The 22,283-nt window shown below is 48.3% G+C and overlaps 1 protein-coding gene across 7 annotated transcripts in view; it reads left to right on the top strand.

The window, feature by feature from the left end:
• The window catches only part of NTMT2 (N-terminal Xaa-Pro-Lys N-methyltransferase 2), a 111,539-nt gene that overhangs the window by 56,088 nt on the left and 33,168 nt on the right, over nucleotides 1-22,283 (top strand). For 3 of the 7 annotated variants that reach the window (XR_011049591.1, XR_011049593.1, XR_011049594.1), the window contains exons 11-13: nucleotides 3,054-3,237; nucleotides 6,212-6,258; nucleotides 6,752-6,888. The gene's annotated coding sequence lies outside the window, so the exon portion shown is untranslated. Of the gene's footprint in view, nucleotides 1-3,053; nucleotides 3,238-6,211; nucleotides 6,259-6,751; nucleotides 6,889-7,106; nucleotides 7,391-9,550; nucleotides 10,263-22,283 lie in introns of those variants that run through there. The other 4 variants (XR_011049596.1, XR_011049597.1, XR_011049595.1 and 1 more) reach the window with 4 other exon arrangements.

The following is a 22,283-nucleotide window of genomic DNA, read 5'->3' on the forward strand; positions in this document are numbered from 1 at the left end:
GAGAAAGTTCTGTTTCCACAGTTTTTGAGTGTTCTGAAATTTCCTCTTTTCCAATATGAAATGTATTTGGTTATAGTTTTCCAGTGTTTCAGAATATCAGTGTCAAAGTGCTCATATATCTGTCAATATAGTTTAAGAAGTTTATTTTGAAAATCACGAATATAAAATGTTTTTACCCCCTCTGGAAGAGCAAAGGAATTCAAGGTCATGGAAAAAGCTCGTGAGATGGAGGACCAGAAAGAAGAGGAAGGCAGGCAGCAATGAAGAGAAACAGAGGAGAAGGCTTTAAGAAGGAAACAAAGGGCATTCAATGAAGAATCCCCAAGGCTAAAAATGGAGAAAAGCAGGATGAAGCTGCTTGCAGGATAGATTCCCTGGTGTGGAGAAGTCCAGCATAGGAAGATAACTCTGGATAGTCCACAGACCTTGACTCAGGTTCAAGAGGTTGTGGAAGAATAGTGATGACAAGGAGGATGGGGATGCGCTGAACACTGTATTGCTTTGTTTTGATCTTTCTATAAGTTTTATGCAACCTACCATAAAAAGTAACAGTGCTAAAAAATTTTGCAAAGCCTGCATGTCATGGGCTTTGACTGTCATGTGTCACTGAAGAGATGATCCCTAACTCACAGCTACTACAAGGCTGCAACGGTAGGGATACGTGTGCTGTGATTAGTAGCGTGAGCAAGACACAGAGGCCTGGAGGTCTGGTTTCCATGGGGTGGTATCAGAGCTCCTGGGTTCAGGGTGTGCAGGGGGGGCCCCCGAAGGAGGCAGTGCTGTCGGCTCAGGAAACCTAAGGAGCACTGTTCCTGTGCACTGCTGGGAGCCTGGAGATCATCCAGAATAGGGGCAGAGCCTAGCTAGCAGCACGACTTCTCCATGGCCAAATACAAGAGCGGGGCCAACAAAGGAGGAGGATGAAGATGACTCACTTTACTCCCAGCACCTCTCCGTCACTGGCAGGCAAACTGCAGCCATCCCCCTCTGCAAAACATGCACACGGTGTGGGGTTTCAGAGGCTTGCAGGGGCCTTGAAAACCACCTCTTGGGTGTGCTCCAATCTTGAGGAAACACTTCAAGGACACCACCGAGGTCCCCTGCCTCTCAAGCAGCATGAGCCAAAGCGATAAAAATCGAAATAAAAACCCCAAAACAAAGACAGAGGAAAGAGGGAGAAAATGCCGTGAGGCCCAAAGGGCTAAGGATGTGGGTACTGCTGGGCTTAATTGTCTTCTTCCTTGCTCTGCGAGGAGGAATGTTGCTGGGACAGCGTTGCTGTCTTTTGGATTGTTACTGGTTGGGGTTTTTTTTAATACTTTTTCTTCCCCCAAAGCAAACAGACAAGTGACGTAAAGCAAATGGAATTGCGGTTCTGAAGCTGGGAAAGCCGGAGATGATCCCAGGCTGCAAAATCCAGATCTGGGTTTTGAAGTCCCTTGTGTAGCACAAGGCCGTGAAGGCCTTCAGCTGGGCTAGGTCTGCCATGTGGAAGAGGGGGCAAGCGGCCAACTTCAGAGTCAGGTTCAGGTTTGGATTCTGAAACAAACCTCCCTCACTGAAAGTTCAGGGGTGTTCCCGGAGGCTTGGGGAGGAAGAGCCAATTCCAGCCCTTCTCCTCTAACAGGTCTTGGACTTACTGTAACAGTTCATCTGGGCCCCTAATGAGGAAAGCCGTCTTCTTTGTGATGACAGTTAAATATGTGCTCAGGCTCATTCCTCAATCAAAGGTTTACGTTATATTAGGTTTAAATTATTCCTGTACCGTGGGTGCACCCTGATTTAACAAACCTTGCAGGCTATTCTGGTTTGGAACACGTGGAGAACTTCTAAAGCTTGTTGAATTAAAGCAGGTAGATGTCTTCTCACAACCTGTGACCTTGTTTCCATTATCAGCCTTGAATCCACACCGTTGACTTATTCTACAGGCACATGAAGGGCTGGAAACATCTGGAAATGACACATAAAACAAAAGCCTTGAGCTCCAACAATCACTGCAAATCTGTGATTGCTCCTTGGTTTGAAAGCTGGAATTCTCCCCAAATTCATGGGCTGACTGGACTGTCCATTGGATGGTTGGAAAGGAAGCAGTTATGATTTGATCAATATTTCAAGCAAATCAGTGAGGTCAATTAGAAGTGAACTCTGAGAGCGTGTTTGCATTGTGGGTTAGCTGCAAAAGAGATCGCTTTGAGCTCTTAAGCCAAGAGAAAGCATTACAAGTCAATCACGCCTCCTCATCCTCATGGCCTCTGCAGACACAGAGTTGAAGGGCAGTTCAAGGAGATGGAGCTGGTACGCACAAAGTAACCCCAGAGTCTGTGACTGACTTAGGTCAGTGAAAGAGGAGTAAAGGGAGTGCAGTTACTGGGTAGGAAATAGGGTCCATGAAGCATGCAGGGATTTCAGACACTGGGATTGTTTGCAACATTTATTGGAACAGACAGGCTAAGAGCGCTGAGGGATAAAGGATCCCAAATCAAACAGCCTAATTGGTCTCAAATGGAGTGACTAAGGAACTCTCTCCATTCCAAAATGGGTCAAATTGCATTCTAGAAGGAGATCTCTGAAATTTGAGTGGGAGGCCTGGATAGAAAAATGAATGGATGAACTCATAATTGACATGGATTCCATTATGGCTAATACCTGTGTCAGAGCTGCCACCGAATATGGCCCGCAAATCCAGTCTGGGGGAATTCCCTTTAGAGATGTGACCCAGGTGAAGCAAACTATTTGCCATGAGCCTGTGAGGAACTGAGACTTTAATTGCAAACATATGGCTGGGTAACTTTCCAGCAAGTGAAAACTGGGGGATAGATAGAGACCTGCTCTGAAACAGATCATCCAGAAGGGCTTTCACTATCTCCGATCCTCATAGTGGGTTTCTGTGCTCTTGTATCACTTCATGCTGAACAGAAAATTGTAAAGAAAGGAAACGTGATGTCAAAATTTAGTGCTGGCACAAAGAGCCCAGTGATTTTAGGAAGAATGACAGAAATGAAGTTCCCTATGATTTTATTTAGACTTGATTCCCTGTTTTTGTCTTCTAAAAGGCAGCGGTCTGATCTTCAGCTTGCTCCTGTCCTGGAGAAGACAAAAGTTGCCTGTGTCATGAACAGTTCTGCCTGGGGTCAATTCCAACCTGAGAATGTGGCCTGAAGGACAAGATCGTCACCCACTTGTGATGGGGACCAGTGCGGCTGCTTAAATTGCCTGTCCTGGTGTTCAGCAAGCAGGGTAAGTGCGCTGCAGCAGGGAGGGCCTGGGCACCAGTCTGACTGCTTCCCGGGGCGATAGGGAAGACCTCTCCCCCCACATCCAGGATCAGGATCAACAAGATGTATGAGCACGGACAGACCTACAAGGTAGCTGAAGCAAAGACCAAGGACATGGGCCCAAGTTTAAAGGCAGCTCCTGCATGAAGTGGGAAAGGGCCTTGTAGAGGCTTCTGGCAGTTATTTCACGTTTTTTTTTCACAGCAACCTGATCCCAGCTTGCAGTTGCACTGTATCAGAGCTGGCCTCCAGCGCAGGCGGCCAAACCCCAAGGAAAGGGGAGAGGCTGCAGAGATTTTTCGTGCACTTGATGCCCTGGGAACGCAGACTGTGTGTTTCATTTTGTCTGTTGCTATCTCTTCTGACTGTCCTGAAGGTTTTCCATGCTTTGCAGAATACCTTTAATACTAGGAAGTCTGTGTGTGTTTGTGCTTTCCTCTGGGACCTGGAAGCATGTCCTTATGCATAATGAGGGGTGTAGAACTATTCTCCTGGGTGACTGGGAAAGAGCGAAGGAGAACGTGGGCTGGTGTTGATCACAGGAGCAGAAGGGATGAGCTCAAGGGAGTTTTCTTTTCTGAAAGTGTTTTTGTTTGTCAGGTGACCTTGACAGGACAAGAACTTAACAAGAACTACCTTGTGGTAGCTAGACAGGAATGTAGCTGGGTGAGTCAAGTTTTGTTAGGTTGCACTGCACCTTCTGGGTCCTGGCTTGGGACAGGCAGCTCCTTGGTTTCACAGATGGCCAGTCCATGGGGAACTAGGACCTTTTCAGTGCTGGAGTCGTTTGGCTCCTGAGTGTTGGAGGCTCAGGTTCTGGAGTTAATTGAGCAAGGCCTGTACTTGCTGTGGAGAAGGGATTTTTTCTTCCTTGAGCAGGCATCCAGGTTAAGGCCAGCAGCACATTGAATGTGAGCTGGGAGGCTGGCGTTTGGAAGAGAACCAAAGATGAGTTTGAATAAATATGACAACCTGTGAGTGCTGGTTTTGTGTCCATAACTGCACTCTTCCATGTGACCTAAATATTAAGGTTTGAGGAGGCAAAGATTGTAAGTAACTGACAGCCTAATTGCTGCTTTGTGATGTTTAGCAGTTCACACAGGCCAAAGCATCAATTTTGGTCAGGATAATTTTTTTAAGAGCAGTGTCTGGGACATCTGTGGCAAAGGCTCTGGTTATGCCGAGTAGTCCTGAGAATGAAACCAAGAAAAGTTGGGTCTGCAAAAAACTGAGGCATTTAACAGTAAATATTCCCTAAACCAGTGACCACATGTCTGAAAAGGAAGATTTATGCAAAATGGAAAGGGAAATTTCATAACAGCACTCTGTAATAAAATAACAACAGTGACGTATGCACACATGTACATACGCACTCATTCCAGGTGAGATCAAATATCTGACACTCCAAAGATGAAACACTTTTCTATTTATTTTTCTCCTTCTGACTATGAAATACAATTTTTCTTGGACTGACAGTTCCAGGGAGAAATGGTGTAGAGAATTCTTTCAGCCCCTGCTGGGGGTGAGCTCTCTCCTTCGCCTGTGCCAATGAATGTACCCCAGGCCTTTGCTGCCTGTAACTCTTCCTGCACATCCCAGTCCTCCTGCCCCTCAATTCCTGCTCTCTTTGCTCTGTGCATTCCTTTCCAGGACACTGGAATGTATTTCCACATAGAAGTTCTGTTGTTAGTGATTTTAGCAGATAACATAGAGGTAGGAATTGGAGTGCAACCATCAGAGCAATAGTGGGATCTGTTGGAAGGGAGTAAATGCAGGAAGGAGAGAGAAAAGGAGGTTAAAAGATAGAAGCAGAAGGGAGGAGACGTGAAAAGGGGAAGGTGGAGAAAGAAGAGAAAGAAAGGATAGAAAAAGCAAGGATCCCAAAGAACGGCAAATTATTCCTCTGAGCTGTGTTATATACTGCATAAATTATAGTAAATTGAAATATTGTTAATCTATAAAGGCTGTATTGTTCTCTTTTTCTCCTGGCCAACTACTGCTGACGTAAGCAGGAACTCTGCGCTGGGCTGAAGAAGTTGAGAGCCTGGCAAGCAAGCCTGGCGCCCAGACTGGAGCTGGAAGTGGGATTTGGCCTCTGCTACAGAAAGACTTTGAGGACTCAGACTTAGAGGAACCCAGGGAATGTGAGGCTGTTGGGCAAGCTTCAGATAGGAGCGTTTAGTCAGTGTTTCTTCTACAAAAGCTAATAAAAATACATCTTTAAATCTCTTCCAGGAAGATGTCAGAGCTCTCCTGCAGAGTTAATACACCCAACACAGAGGCTGGCTTAGTCATTATAGGATAAGGCATAGGGGTTTAAGTCCTGCTAGGAGTTCATATATCCTGCAAGTTTACTAAAGGAGGTGCTGCTTACTCCATGATGTGTATAAATGTATGTGCATGGGAATATATATATGTGTGTGTGTATCACTGTGTATAGGATTATGCAGCTATCTGTTTTCTCCCAATAATTCAGTAATTCTGCCTTCGGCCTTGCAGACTGCAGGATCCTGGCCAGCTGGAGCAGGAGAGGCTGCCAAGTCCGTCAGGTTGATGGAGCCAGCAGGCTGCTCCACCTGACTGTCTGGAAGCATTCTTTTGCTCTCTTGGGAGGTTCCCAGTGCATCTCCATTTCCTCTGAAAGAAGGTTCACCCATGACTGCCAGCATCTGTGTCAGGTCTTCTTTCCATGGGTGCTGTTGGCTGCAAAACCCAGAGACCCATGGCTCTTCTGAGCACTGTTTTAGCCATCTCCCAGCTGCACAAGCCCCGAAAATTTCCAAAATGTAGCTAATGAAGCAGATGAAAAGACACAGGCTCTTGGCTAGTGCTCTAGCTGCTTTATAGGGATAGAGGGGATGATCTTCTCAAGATTTCTTTATATCTCACAACGTGGTGAAGACAGTAACATAGCATATTTTTCTGCTTTTTTTAAGGGAGAACTTCTTTGTCAACAACTGAGAAGATCCTGAAGAATCACAAGGTGCGTGAGGAGGTAACAAGGAGACAGCTGAAATTTATGTTTTTCTTAAGTTTCTATGCTAATCTCAAGAATGATCATGCTGAGAAAGTAAATCCTTTGCAAGTTCTCGTGAATCTCTGGTATTCAGGTGCCCTGCAGGAGAGACGCAGAGACACAGAAAAGATTTTCACCACTTGATCTCGTCATGTGGCTCTCATCTGGTGCTGTGTTCTGCCTGCTCCTTGACTGGGACAGTGTTCAGAACAAGTGGAATTTTCAAAAGTGATCCATATAGGGGAGAGGAAGAATATTCCTGTTTTCCCCCTTGCCCAGGCTAAACAGATTGCTCCAACTGCGCCTCCCCTTTTGGGTCCTCCTCCCAAGTACAGGTGAAAGATGGTTCTTCACAAGACTTAGAAGCAGAGGCTTGCATTGACAGTTCTGTTGTCCATCTGTAGTCATGCCCTGCTGTTGTACTGTCTAATGGATAATGTTGTCCCTTCCTGTGTTTCAGCCTTGTTTTACACCTGGAAGTGCTTTCCTAAGTGTGTACGCAGCAGTGAGGTACAGGCCTGAAATGGGAGAGAGGGACCGCAGAGAGAAAGGAGAGGTGGAAAAAAGCACCAGCAACCAGCTCAGGAAGTTCAGTGAGTGCGTAAGCAGTACCATCAGTGTGTGCTTGTGAAATGTGTAATATGTAGCAGAGAGCAGCCTTACTGGTTGTGGCTGACTCTAACAGTAGGTCTCTTTTATCTGTCATGAACATGTGAGATGTTCACCCTGACAAGGAAATCTGTCACTTTTTGTTCAGCTTGTCATACAGAGAAAAGACATGCAACTCCATGTTCTTTCTCTCTTCCTTAACACAGAGGTTCCCAAACCATGGCAAAGATCCCTGTCAACCTTCTTTATGTCTTTTGGAGCACTTGCACTTTTATTGTTCAACTTTGAATAGAGAGTTTTGAAGAACAGTTCGTTCTCCAGACCGACTACAAACTTTTATAACCTCACCAGCCATCCGTGGATCATGGGTGGGAAGTGCTGTTTTGGCCAAAAAGGTGACAATTTGTATTATTTTCTCTTTGATTTTTGAAATATAACAAGAATTCTGGTGGAGAAGAACTGCATGTAAAAAGGAGCTGTGGATTAATGAAGAGGCAAATGGGAGGTCTTTTTGTGCTTACGTGGAAAGGGAGAAAAAAAAAACCCAGCTGCTTGTGGAAACATGGAAGGTCTCCAGTATAACGAATAATAAGAATAATTTCAAATATATTTTCTGAGATCTGAACAGTATTTATATGCAAATGCTATCTCAGAAGGTAATGGAAAAAATCAGTTTTCCTAACATTGTCTGGGAAACAGAATTTGCAGTTCTGGAAGACTTAGGATTTCCATAGGAACCAGATGAGATGAAGTAGAAAGACTTAACAGAGGTGATTAAAAAGTATTTTGTACTGAAAACAAACATTCTAGCTGAATGACATAAATTATATTTAAGGGAGCAAATGGCTTTCTAGCAAGTTTAAAAAAACATGCCAGTATCTGCCCTTTGGTAACTCTGTGTTAGAAAGCCTTAGAGTGCAGAGAGCCAAACTGCAGAGCACAACCTTAGAGGAACCATGGGCACATCTTTGGGGTGGCACACTGAGTTGATGTAAACCTAGTTTATGCTACCAGAATTTTGCAGTCCTGTTAATATTGACATACGTGCCAAAAAACCCCTTGCTTCATAAATCAAGAAAGGACCTTCGCTATTTTCCCTTGTTCTGAACTGAGGTTGGAGGTGAGTGATGTGGGCAGAACGCTTCTTCCTCATTGTCTGGTGTTTGGGAATTTTAACAAGAGAAAGCATTATGGATGATATCCCGCATTAAGGATTTGCCTAATTTTGTGCTTTGTTTTGGTTATTTTAGCAGTAATAACGTTGTGGTTTCTGTATTCACCTTCCCAAAGAACAGAGCCATCACAAACAAGCAAGCTACTTCCTCTGCAGTGTTATTTCTGTTTTGTTTCATTAGTGAGCTAAAAAAAAAGCTTTGATCTGCTCTCCAGCTTGATATGTAATGAGATGTTTTCATCAAACTCTGCTTTTGATTGAACTCATATTAATCTCAGCAAGATTAATGCAGATATATGTTCTTATGAGTTTCTGGATAGTCAAATGGGATATTGCAGTTAGACCTTGCTGGTGCAAGTTCAGTGGACACCACTGCAGGGACAGAGATCTTTCTGTAGAAAATTCATTGCAGGATTGGGGCGTAAGAGCAAATGCCTTTGGCCTGAAGTACAATTAATTAATGCATGGCTAAAGCTTGCTTATATGTGTATACTTCCCGTTGAAGTTGTTGTCAAAACTCCCGTGGAGTCCAGCAAAGTGGGATGGAATCTGTACAGAAATTATTTTTCCCAGAACAACTTTGCAATAACCAGTGGATTTGTAAACTCCTCACTCTGACACATTGAAATAATTTGGGACTTTCATTCCATTTTGCTTTAATTGGACTAATGCTACATCTGAGTCTTCCTAAGTGAGTTACTGTGCCTAAAGTATGTGCAGGCATGTTTGCACTCTCTGAGGGAACATGGAGGTTAAACTAGAAGGCAAGGTTATATTAGCAAGGATATTTTCTTTTTATACTGCTTCCAAAGGCAACCCTGTTTTGGGCTCACCACTCTGGCTTGACCGCTCTGTGTCTCTCCGTACCAAATCATGCTGGGATTTGATGATAAAGCACATCCTCTTTCCAGGAGCCAAGCCAACCCCTACATCCTCACTCCCTGGTGTTCTGGTACCTTAGGCACTTTGTGGTCAGAAGGCAGACTGCAAATGCGGGTATTAGCCGTGGTGATGCTGGAATGTCCAAACCCTCTGTAGGAAAACAAGAAATTTCTCACAGAGCTGCTGTTGCCCATTTGATTCCCAGTTCCTTTGTTTCTATGTTTCTCAGAGTGTGCCAGCTGAGATAACTCTTAGCTGGATACCAGCACTTGCAGGGCCTGGTTTGGTTTGTGTCTTCTGTAAGAGTTTTCCATCTCTGACCAAGGTATTTCAGATCAGGGTAAAAATGTGAGTAAATCAGAGCTGGCATCTATCCCAGACATATCAATTCCCTTAATTCCCTTTTTCCTGTGGCTTTGGGACAATCAAAATAAGGAATGTTTCCATTGCTATACCTTTATGAAAGTACAATATGTGAACGCTATATCCTGAGTGCATCTAGTGTGTTTCCTTACCTTGGTCGTTACCAACTGCACAGCTTTCTCTGGCAATTACGTGAAACGGAGCACTGCAGTAGAGTAAATCTTTTAGCAGGGCTGGTTCCAGGGAAGATCAAAACCCCCAATGTGACAGTTAATGAAACAAGGAGAAAGAAGAGCGAAGCTATCAGTCCCAGCCAGCCAACACTAACAGAGTCCGAAAGCAACTGGATGTGCCAGAGTGTCTGCTTGAAAAATCTGGAGAGAGCTGTGGGGGTCGTAGAAAGGGCTGCACTGAGGCCAGTTTTCCTGGCAGGAAAAGCCACTTAGGATAACAGAGGAGCAGTGGACACAACTCATCCTCTCCGGGAGGACATGTACTGTCTTTTTTAAGATACAGAACAAACTGACATTATTCTGCATCCCTTGGGCAATGGTACTTTGCCGTGGAGCTGACCTGGGTGGAGTACATGGAGCGTGGCGTGGATCCAGGGGTATAAACTGAATGCCCAGTAATTGCAAGGACAGGACGGCGTGAACTGAGCAGTGCAGAGCACCTGGTCCTCAGCAGAGACAACCAGTGCCCTTCGGTGGGCAACATAAAGGAGTTAAAGACAAAATGTGGCAGTCTGCTGCAGCATGAGCTGTAAAACAGAGCAGAGACCCAGGGCCTCCTGTAACGAGCCCATTTATCTCTAAAGCAGTGTTTCTCAGACTGTGATCCATGGGCCTTTGGTGGTCTATAAAACATCCAGTGGTGGCTCATGAAACAATAGTAAACCCTCTCTCCTCCCCTCCAGCAGCCACAGAAGCAAGCATGCAAACAAAATGGGAGAAAATAAAAGCTACTATAGAATAACTTTCAAATTTTAGTCTTTTGTTTATTTGATTTGATATATGAAAAATATACAAGTTGGTCTTTGGATTATTTTTTTTTTTTTTGAAAAAAGTTGTTCCTTGGACTTGAGAAGTTTAAGAAATGTGGCTCTGAGGGTGCTATTTTTGGAGCCAATTACAACAGCATTGAAAGATTCCTTTTGTTTGTTGAAAGATTAGGCTGAACCCCTTCAGTCTATAAAAGAATAATAAACCCTAGTGGGATAAAATACTTCATTGCAATGAGGATACAAAAGCCACCTCAGAGTGGTATGTGGCCTCGATGGAGACACAGGGCTGGCAGAGCTGGCGCTGATAATTTCTAGAACTGTCAGTGCCCAGAAAAAAAGACTGTGAGCTCCTGCTTTATTCAAGTTACACGATCTCATCCTCTACCTCCTGCCATCATCTAGAGCTCATTTGGCAGCGTTTGCAAAACGGCGTTTACACAGTGTGCCCAGTCCCTGCTAGGATCCTTCAGTCTTGTCCAATCTACTCTGATATGAAATGTTAGAATGGAAGGATTGGCAAATCCATGTCTCGTGAAATCTTGGAGTGAAAACTAGCTCTAACTGACCTTTTCTTCCTTGCCAGTATTGTCATCTGGGATGTTTCTGGTTTGGGGACCAGGCAGTGTACATTTTGCAGCTGTGTAAAGTTGCTTTTCAGATAATCCCACTTTGAAGAGTGTAGTTTCTGGGTTATTTGTAAACCACCTTGAGATTCATCAGTAGTGAGGATTACGTAGCTGTGCCTGCTTCTGATTTTGTGCAAATTAGCTACAAGTGCAGCTTACTGGAGGGTATGGCTGAGCTGAGCTGAGGACCTTTCTGAAGGAATGGCAGGCTTGAAGAGAGGTAGGCAGTCCAAGGTGCAGAGATTACGTGAGAAAATAAAGCTGCGGGTAAAGACCAGGCATGTCTTTGTCTGAAACAACACAAATTCAGCAGCGGGAATGGCAAAAAAGCACCTCGGTGAGAGGGGTAGGGGTGTGTGTGTGTGACACAAAGAGCAGGTGACAACAGTGTCGTGGGTTATGGGCTGAGAGCCACGTGCCCCTGCAGTCACAAGGAGAAAGAATTTCACAGCCGGTGAATCAGTAGAGGTGCTGCCCCCAGGCATCCGCTCGAGGCCTGATGGGCAGCAGCGGGTCAGGTCCAACAGCCCCAATCATGCTGTTGCTTTTGGAAGTTTTGGCCAGCCCTTTCCCTCCCACACTGAGTACTGATTCTGCCACCCCAACCCGTTCTCCTGGGATGCTGCATTACCTGTCACACCAGCGTACGAACGGAGCACTAACAGAGCCTGATAAAAATCACATGGCGCCTTTCGCCGTTGTCTTAGCCAAGTTTCAGTGTGATTAATCACACTATTCCTGCCTAAAGTTCCCCTCAGTCACCACAGTTTTAATTCCTTTAATTTCATTTCTGGCTGGTGTGTTCCGTTGAGCAGCACTGTTCTCATCTGTTAAACGCCTCTGTTTCACCCCAGAAAGTGCCCCCTCTCCATAGCAAATGAGGTGATTCCCCTGTGTCTCTTATTTCTTCCCAGGACCGTGGTGAGGATTAACAAGCAAGCATTTGCAAAGCACTTTGTGATCCTCTGAGTAAAGGGTTTATACAAGGGTGAAATGTTGCCCTTTATAGACCTTGAGCTGGTGACCAGGTCAGACCACAGCTGTATGCGCCGTTTGGGCTGTAAGCGGGTACCATGTGTTATGAGCACGGAAAGGCGAAGCTGTCTTTATCTCACATACCCTTGGCATCGAAGCTTGGCTTGACGTGCTGACGGGGATGAATCTCAGGGTGGGTGACGGACAGCTGGGGTCCATGGCACGTTCAGGTCTTAGGAAATTGGTCTCACTGGGGTTTGCAAAGTGGAAGGAAATCTGCCTGCCCTTGCTGCCATGAGTTTGACGGCAGAGTGGAGCAGCCTTTGGGGAGTGGGGAAGGAAAAAGAAGAACTCTAAAGAAACTGATTTCTACCCCAGGTATCAATTCCAGCAGAAATGGAAAACAAGACTAATCAGAAAGATCCCTCAAACGGAAAAACCTAATGCATTGCAGGTGTGACCGGCTCTTGCTCACATGATGTCTCTACCTTTTATTGGGTTTAGTTCATCAGGCTTGCACCGGTCGATGACATTGACTTGGAAAGCAGTGTCAACCCCCGTGCAGGACTAAGGTCAGGGGACTGCTGGCTCCTGGCACCAAGAGCTGCCCTGGGCAGAGAGTCGCTTCTTGGGCTTATGCATCTGCTCCCGGACTGCTCTGGGGTTGCTGTCAGGAGGGCAGCCCAGAAGGGGATCCACCCCCATGTCTGTGTGACCCAGGTCACTCTTGGCAGACCCACAGGAAGCTCTGACTCCTGCTCTGACGAGCCTAGGGTCAGAATAAGAATGATATGATGTGCCTAATCCACACCTACTGATTTGGTTACGTTTTGAAACTCAGCCTCCCCTTTGCGCTGAAGCAGAGCGATAAAAGCAAGTGGGTCTGTGGAATCGATGAAGCCAGCTTTCCTACGTCTACCTCCTGGTGTCTAATAAAAGGGAGGTTATTCATCTTCCGTTCACTTGGGCCCTCAGTTTGGATCTCTCTCCCCGGTAAGAGTATTTTATTGTCATTAATTTACTGCTTCTGAGATGTCTTTGACCAAATGGGTTTCAAAACTTACCAACCAGTTCAAAACTCATAAGGAAACCCAGGTAGAGGGTTAGCACATCAGTGGTGTTTCCGTAGGTAACTGGCCTGAAAACCCATCCAGCCCCCTTCCACCTGCCCCATTTCAGCTTTTTTTCAGCTCGGCGTTGAAGCCCCTTGGTGAGCAGCAGCTCCCAGGAGCAGCAGAGACCTGCTCCACCGTGTACAGCCATCGCGAGCTGCCAGGCAGCCCGGCGCGGGGCTACTGGCCTCAGCCAGCTCAGCGTTTGCTCCAGCTGTCTAGCATTGGCAAGGCTGTTTTGGGCAGACGTTCCTACCTGATGTAGCCATCCTGCATCCCCTTCTCACCACCAAGCCGGTGACGAACTCAGGCTAAGCAGGTGATGTTTGGATGGCTGAGGTTTTGTGGATGGTTCCTACTTTTATCAGGTCGTACAGGAGGTGCTCCAGGGGCCATCACGTGTCTAATTCTGACCTTTCAAATTTAGAGGATTTGGGATTTCGAAGCGGTCTGATGAATCAGAGCAGACTGTAACTTCGGGCTACCTCTTCTCCTGGTGCCAGCTCAACACAAAAGTACATGAAAACACACACACACAGAGGCAAGGACAGGGCTGTCTGATCAACCCTCTTGATGACAGCAAAGTGCGGTCCTCCCTGGGTGACAGAGTCCATCATCTCGGTAAAGGACAAGAACAGTGGCGAGGGAGATGCGGGTTGAGTCAGACACTTTGCCAGGGGCTGGGAAATCAGGGTGGAAGGCAGGGGTTGCCGGGGGGCTTTTATGGAAGGAGGAGAGGTCAGTTACGCTGGATAATGCCTTGGCTTCAACTTTTCTAGGAAGCTGTGGCCCAGAAGGCTTCTTTTCTCTGCCAAGTGAGAGCCAGTACAATGACACCCTTCCCCCAGGCCTCCACCCTCTGTAATGCAATAATTGAAAAGGAAGATTATTTTTTCTGTGCCACTCATTAACGCTGAGCTGCTGGAGCATCATTCCTATGCTGGACCCGTGCTGCCACGGCAGACCGGCAGCATCGCAGGGAACGTGCTTGCAGCCTTAGCTCTGCTTGCTCTGGGGATGCAGGGTCAAGTGAATGGGGCAGCACCATGTTGGCCCCCAAAAACCACTTCTGTGCTGGAGGGAGCAGCAAAGGGTGGGAGCCACCTCTGTGCAGCTCACATCCATGTCCCTTTAGCTCATAGCTGTTGAGGTCTGAGCTTGCACAGGAAGGCCTCTGCCTTTTCCACTGCAGTCTTTCCTCCCCTGTTGCCTTCCATGTCCTTTTTATCACTGCAGTGGGTCTAGGCTGCGCGGATCAGACTGGGAATCTGCTCAGAATTAAAACCACCCCATGGAGGCTGCAGCTCAGCCCCCGGCAGAGACTTGTGGGGCGGTGAGGTTTTAAGATTCTATCTTACAGGACTTCCAAAGGTGCGAGCCAAGCCTAGCTCCCAATAACCAGCTCCTGACAGAAGATGGAAGATCCACCCCCAAGGACTGAAGCCTGGCAGGGAGCTCTCTGGAGAAGCCCACTCCGGTGGGGCTGCAGAGAGCGAGGGGAGCAGGTGCCTCTCGGACACCAGGAAAGCATCACTTGGTGACACACGAATTTCTTCTCCACTCTGTCCTGGCACTCTTTTTTACGGAGCCGAGGAGAGGTGCATGGCTGGGAGGCTGCTACTCTCCTTCCCTCAAAGAGCAGCTGTGCTTGCTGATCCCCATGTTTCATTTCAAAGCAAGCTCCTCTTCAGGGTGCTCGCTGGGCACATGAAAATAACCTAAAGCCTGGAGCGAGGGCAAAGTGCTAGATGACTACTGTGCAAGCCCTACACAAAGGAATTAGAGTCATCCCTGACCGCTGCCCCTGCAGAGAACTCCTCGAAACATTGCTGGGTTTGCCCCAGCGCCTCCGAGGCGAAGCGACTGCAATTGTTCACCCTGTGTCTGGAGGTCCCCGGGCAGCGGCTGCGCAGCCCAACTGCTGCCCATTTCATCATGTGCCATCCATCATGCCAGAGGGATGGGCAGTAATGTCATTGTGGACATCCCTGGTGTGTCACAGCCCTTGGGACTCCTTCCATGTGGCTTCTCGGGTCCCGCTGCAGGTCGGGCGAGGGTGGGAGCCGGCTCCGCAGCTGCTCGTGGCAAGCGATGCTACTTTCATCATCAAAGCGGGACCTCTGGCAGCATGTGTGGGGATTAGCGTCAGATCCTCTGCTTGGACCAGAAGCTTCAAGGCCTCCCAGCTCCATCCCATCACCTTCACTAGCTGTGTTTGCCTGAGCTGTGCCACCGCTTCTCCGAAACGAAGCAGGGTGGCCACAGGCTTCCTGGGCACGGCCATCGAGACGCACGAGGGGACGAGGACCCCGTCCCCTGTCTCTGAGCGGGACGAGCCAGCAGTGCGAAAGGGTTAAGCCGTGTTGTTGATTGTCACATGGTGCTGGGAATGCAAAGGGAGCGAGAGGCTGGGGAGCCCAGCACAGCGGCACATCTTGACTGCACATGTGGCCTCTACCACAAACACTTCAAAGTGCTTCCCTCAGACTGACGGAACAGCCTGACGCCGACTGTAAATGCCCTTGACACGCAGAGTGGAAAATATCAAACGCTTCGGCATTCCCCCTGAAACGCAGCCTGTTTTCGCTGGGGAAGGCCTTAATGAACCTGCGCGGGAGAGGAGGAGGGAGGACAGGAGGTGTTACGGGTGGTTCTCATTTAGCCCTTGTACGGGTACATGCCAGCCCGGGCAACTGGACTTAATCTGAGGAAAATCCAAGTGCTCGAGGACATTTTAAGAGAGGCTGGGACATCAGCTCCAGGTGGCTCCGTGTCAAGACCCCACCGCGCCTTCGCCCCCACCCCGCTGCCTGCCCTAAACAGTGCCAGGAGGAACAAAAGGGTTTCCAGGCTGGAGGTTTCTCCCTTTCCTTGAGGAACCCCCACCTTCTCCCATCCCTGTGCTGCCTTTGCTCTACCATCCTGAGCCCTGAAATGTCGACTCTGACTGGGTGCTTTTATGACACTGAAATCCTCTCCAGCCTCGGCATGGAGCAAGCACTGGAGGAAACCTCATCGCGGCCCCGTCCCTCTCCCTAGGCTGTGAGATGGGGCAGACCTCTTTGCCCTCTCTGCTCTGAGCAGGGCAGGCCTCTCCTGGAACATGGTCCTGCTCCGATGAGGAGGAAAAGCCTTGAGGATTTCAAGGGCAGATCTTGATTACCAGTGGCATCAGGGAGTCATAACCCTGCCTGGGGGCAGCATCTGCCCTTGGTCACCTGGGACATGCCAGGACATGCAGTCCTGGTTGGGGTTTCTCATAGTGGGGTTCCATGTCATATCTGCTTGTTGGGTGATGCCTGCCAGGTCACTGCTCTGCGGTGGGGCAGGCAGGCGGCCTCCAGCGATGGGAATGAAGGTCCATGCCCATCCCATGAGGCATGACCCCAACTTGTGATGGAGGACACCAGGCTCATGGTTGTGTGAGGGACCTGCAGAGTCACAAAACCCAGAGAAAGGGCAGCGGCTACAGTGTTCGGTTCCCAAAACAACCGATGCCACCCACAGGCTGTGCCTTCTCCTGGCCAAGGAAGGAGAGGGGCAGAGATCATGCCATGAAGCAGGGGTGGCCAAGTTGGCCATCTGCATTGGGCAACCACGTAGTCTTTCCAGCCTACCCCCACAGGGCCTCAAGGTGCAAGCACCATGTTTGCAGTCTCACTGCAGCAAGATGGGGGACGACCCATCTCAACTGATGGGTCTGGCCACTGTGGCTTGGGTAGATGTCATCAACCAGCAGTGCAAAGGAGCAGGGGAACATGCCCCAAAGCTTTGAGGCCGTTTCCCCAGGAATGGGGCTGATCATGGACCCCGATCCAGAGAGAAAGGACCACGTTCTCCTTGCTGCATGGAAACCTGGGGGCAGAGGGCAAGGAGCTGCCTGTGCTGGTGGAGAAGATGTGAGGTACTGAAGTTTGGCTCTCGACCCTGAACCAGCATCAGAAAGACAGAAACAGTCTCTGATGGCCCCCTTTGAGCACAATCCCCACAATCCCCAATCCCCCACAAGGGGAGTGTGATGGCGGGTGATGGCCGATGGAGCAAACGTACGCAGACAGACACGAATCTTCTGGCCAGCCAGATGCAGAAGAGGAGACAGAAAGACGATGGGCCTGTGTGCGGTCTCCTTGGCTCCAAGCAACACACATCACCAGGAGGCTGAACGGGGCTCTGATGACTGTAGGCAGGGGTCCATTGGTTATGACACATTTGGCATGAACAAAATTGCCTCATAAAATACTTCTCAGATCAGCAAGAACTTGAGGGATCTCGGGAGGGAATCAAAGCAGAGGAAAGTTCAGACGATTGGTGGCAAGATCCCTCCTCGCATCTTGGAAGCAAAAGCAGACAGGGGAGGGAGACCACCAAGGGGCAGAAGGTGTAAAGGGGAGGTAAAACGGAGGTGTTTTAGTTCATGGAGCACCAGGTCTGCTTTCTGAGGGAGCATATGAGCTGGACCACCTCCATCTCCCTGGGAGAGCAACCAATATTCTGGATAACAAATGAGGTAGAGCAGTTAAGAGGGCTTTAATGGAACATCTTTGGGGAACAATATTAAGAGGGTAAACAGAAGACGTGGGTGCTACCATAAACTGCTGACCCCTGGCAGCACACATGTTAAAAAGCAAACCTAGAAGCCTGGGCAGTAAACAACAGGAGGTAGAAAGAGCCACTGAAGGCAAAAAAAGGACAGCCTGGGATGTCTGAAACCTCATGGGAGGGTTTACCCATGAGTAGACTGTTGGCTGTACTCTTTGGAAAAGATGTTATTGCCTTCTTTAGCATTGCTGGTTTTTCGGAAGGGCTGGAGGTGGGGTGCCCGCTCTCTGATGGATTACGGGAGGGGACTCCGAGGGTGACTCGGCTCAGCCACTGTGCGCTCAGCCTGCCCACTGCAAAACATGCCAGGGAGCACGAGGGGACGGTGCCCAAGACGGTGGGAGCCTGCTCCCGGGGAGCGGGCAGCGAGGGAGTCGGGTCTGGCGCTGGTGAACCCCCCGGCTGTGCCGGAGCCAGCGGGGTACGGCAGGCTGGCACAGCCGGGCTCCTCCTGCGCCGGTCCCCACGCTGACGGAGAAAGATGGATTGATCGCTGAGTTGCAGATTGATGACTGCTGTCAGCTGATGGCCTGCCTCGCTGGCCAGGAAAGGGAAGCAGAGTCCATGCCCCGTCCTTTTAAAGGCTTTTTGCCTCAGGATATGATTTATTGTTAGAAAACAAAGGATGTTTAAGAAAAAAAGCCAACACAAAATAAAACATCTCAATTGATGAAAGCTGTCTTCGGTCCCCAGTGGCTTTTCCCCCTCTTCTTGAGCCTGGGAGCAGAGGAGGGATACATCCCCCTGCCTCAAATAACCCAAAACGAGCCTCCTCTGCCTTTTAGGTATGCAACTCTCTGGTCTCATGATGGGCAGGGACTCCATAACCTATTCCCAGGCTGTCTCCCTGCCAGCGAGCATGACACTGTGTGCAAACACAGAAAAGCTCTGACCAGTGCTATTTATATGTGACAAGAGACCGGATTTTTAAAAGCACAGAAGTGCCCAGCTCTAGCCCCTGGTTCTGGAAAAAGAACAACTTCCCTGGGCTGAAAATAATTAGGAGTAAAATTATGGAGTGGAAGGAATTATTTAAACAAAATTGAATGGATGATAATCAGGGAGTGTTTAAGGCTGTTTTGTGAGATGCTGTAAGATAACTGCTGTTCTGGAAGCCTGAACGCTGCTTGGCATAAGTGAGCCCAGCTAAGAGAGAAGGTGGAAGCAGCAGTATTATAGGTTTAGCAGATATATATACTTAGATAAATAGCATTATGGGCATAAATATGTGGCACCGATGTGCATGCGTGTTAATGGCTGATGTTAATGGTAAATAAAAAAGAAGGAATCTGATAGCAGTGAGCAGAAATCGGTGAGAACATGCAGCCACCTGGGAAGAGAAGCTAAAGGCAGGGGTGAAAAATCTCTGGCCACTAGGCTTAATGGTAATAAGAAACTGTTTAAATGTATCAAGAAAAGCCAAATCCTATAATGAGATCCCAGACAATAACGGGAAAATATTCAGCCTGTGTGTAAAAGAGACAAAGTTATTTGTTCAACATTTATTTTTCTCTTTGGAAAGAAGCAGGATGACACATTCATGCTTTACAGGGATAATGAAACACTTCGTATTCTACCAGTGACGAAGCCCAATGTTAAACAGCAGTAATTAAAGTTAGACATTCTGCAGGATCAGATAACTTGCATCAAAGGATAAACAAATTGGCCCGCGAGCTCTCTGAACCATTAGTGTTGATTTTTAAACAAATCTGGGAACTCTGGGAAAGTTCCAGAGGTCTGGGGGGAAAAATCTAACACTGGACTAATAAGGCGGTAAATAAGATGGCCCATGAAGACAAGCAGTGTTGGGCAGGACGTGGATCCAGAAAGACTGATCATAAGAAAAGCTCTTATGGAACACAGTCCATACGGACTCACAGTGTGCCACTTAATTAATGTCAATCAGCTGCGGTCTGCAGTAAATAGAACCTTTTTACTGTTTGTGATGGGATAACGACCTGAATTGACAAGGTGGCATCATCTGCTTAGGTTTTTGCGTGGTGCTTGGCTTACATCTGCATGTCATCTCAATAAAAAAAGGAAAAAATCATCCCTGTACAAAACCAGCACCGTTGGGATTGGGTTTACAGCTCTATAACCAAGTCAGCTGGAAATTTGGAGATGTTGTCTGGTGGGGTTGTCTGGAGACAACTCTGGAGAGCTGGAAATTTGGAGATGTTGTCTGGACCTTGCAGGGGTCTGATTAATAAGAGGGATTGATCATTGCTGGAGAAATGGGCAGATAGTCAGGAGAGGGATAAAGCTTTACGTGGCCAGACAGGTCACTTGAGCTCTGTCTATGCTAACCAGTCCTTGTGTCTTGGTCTCCAGCCCCTGCAGGGTAGGGAGCTATTGCGATGTGCCAGCATTCCCATCTGGGCTTCCTCTGTCTGCAAAATGAGGCCCTGGGGTTGCTGGTACATACCCAATCTGGAATTGGGACGCAGCCAAAGCATGCCTCCAGATCTAAGATTTGGGAAGCGTTCTGGGATAACCTCATCTAGACACAGCTTGGGTCCCTTGGCCAGGATGACTCCCCTCAACAGTATGTGTCTTAACCCAGCTGCACGAGGGGTCTTCTGCAACTTGGAGGTTTGACCACCTGGCACCACAGCAAGTCAGTTCAGATCCTCAGAGCAGCATAGCTGCCTGCAACGTCTCAGGCTCATGAGCAACGGGATCTATCAGCCAGAGCAAAGGTGCATGTGATAGCATGCCCCACCATTCAAAACCAGCTGTTCCCAGTCATACCCATTTATTCTTTCAAGTCGTGATAATGATCGTCTCCATTTCAGTGTGTGCGACAGTCTGGCTGTTCCCTTCAGCCAAGTTTCCACAACAGCGGTATTTACAATCAAATGCTCGCACTCAGAACTATAGGCTGAAATGCTGGGACCAACGCTCATGGAAGCTGAGCGCCCAATTATTCCAGCTGTGTTGTTTTAAACCTACTGTGTTTTTTGGAGTCCTAAATCTTTTTCTAGAGCGTTAAAGGCCTCCTTTAGAAATTTCTAATCTGTATATAATTGCCGAGCATATATGAACTTTAATTCCTTATTCATTGTAGGAGTAGCTTGCAGTATCTTGACTAGGCGGTGGGGCACAGGCCACAAGGCCCTGGTTTCAAAAAGGGAATTGCTGACCCTGCAGGGCATGGAGGAGGTCAGGCTGGGAAATCGCTCGCATTTTATGTGGTGCCTTTTAGCCTGGGAGCTTTCAGCAGTTTGATGTTGTAGAAACATCACTCTGTGCATGGCTGGGGCACATCTGCCCACATTGAGGTGCAAATGCAGGGGGAAAGTTGGGTAGGCAGAAGGTAACTAACCCAGCACAGCGTCTCTCCGGGGGTGACCCACTTTCCCCAGGGGATGACCTGGCCTGGAGCAGTGCCATTTGTGGGGGCCAGTGGGGTGGCCACGACCATCTGGCTCTGTGGCACGTTTGTGGGGTCAGCAGGACACGAAACCAAATTCCCTTTCCCTGGCGAGCTGTGTGCTCCATAACTCAGGAATGTGAACAACCACATGTTTGGCTGAAAAATGATCATCCTCAGGAAGGGAACAGGTCTATCACGCTAAAGGAAGGGAACAAGTCAAAGCATGACGTGCAGAAATGACACCTCAGGGCTTCAAATTTGTTCCCTGTCAATGCAGAGGAAGAAAACTGACCTAGACGCTGTTGAGGTTGACAGGTCTTAAATTTAATCTGCTCTAAAGGCAAGACATGACCCTGTTCCTGCACGCTGTAAGGCTGCAGCTGTTTTACCCATTGGCTTTTCCTACTCGCTGGCCACCTCGCAACCTCTCCAGCAGAGCAGAGAAGCATTCCTGTCTGCACACCAACTGTCAAACGTGGACTTCAGCGGGATTTCGTGTGTGAACAACTGCAGCTAGGACTGTCCGGAATGAAACCCAGCCCCGAGGAGGGGGCTGTTGCCAGAAGATGCCATCCCTTCTCAGGACCTGGCTGCTCTCTGCCAAGCAGGAGCCTCTCTCCGGGTGCCGAGGCTTTGCTGCTGGCAATTGCAGAGGTTTGCCATAGCCCCTCCATTTGCCGCTAAGCCTCTCAGAAGAGGTCTGGCTGAGCTGGGCTTTTTCAAAGCCTCCACTCCTACCCCTGCTCAGCCTTCCTCAAGGCAGGCACATTTCTTCCTATTTGATTTTTCTGGAGCCCCAAGCTGGGTTTTTTGGGGTTGGTTTATCTGCCATTGCTGCTTTTGCTTTTTTCTCCTTCTTTGTTTCACATCATCAGGAAATTCTAATTTTGGACCCTGGCTCCTGCAGCCAAAACTGGGTCTTGATCTGCTCGGAGTCGTGCCTGGGGGTCTGACATCCACGGCCCTGGGGGGCTTTTGCTGGTGGCCTGTAGGATGCTTAGGGACCCATGGGCGTGAGACCTGGCTGATGGTCCTGCGGGGCCCCACAGTTACTGTGGGCACGAAGGCTACCTGGATCGTGCTTCAGCCTCAGCCGCCAGAACAACCGCGGGGTTTTTTTGTTTTACCAGCGGAGCCAAAGCCCTGAAGAAGAAAAGGTCCTGCCAAGTCAGCAGAACACATCCATCTTCCTGGTGAAGCAAACAAAAATGGGTTTCAGGTTAATCGATCTGCCCCAAACGAAGCATTTTGGTTTGGCCTTCCTCACTTCCCC

The sequence above is a fragment of the Nyctibius grandis genome, chromosome 21 (genome assembly GCF_013368605.1).
Source record: "Nyctibius grandis isolate bNycGra1 chromosome 21, bNycGra1.pri, whole genome shotgun sequence".
Taxonomy (NCBI): domain Eukaryota; kingdom Metazoa; phylum Chordata; class Aves; order Nyctibiiformes; family Nyctibiidae; genus Nyctibius; species Nyctibius grandis.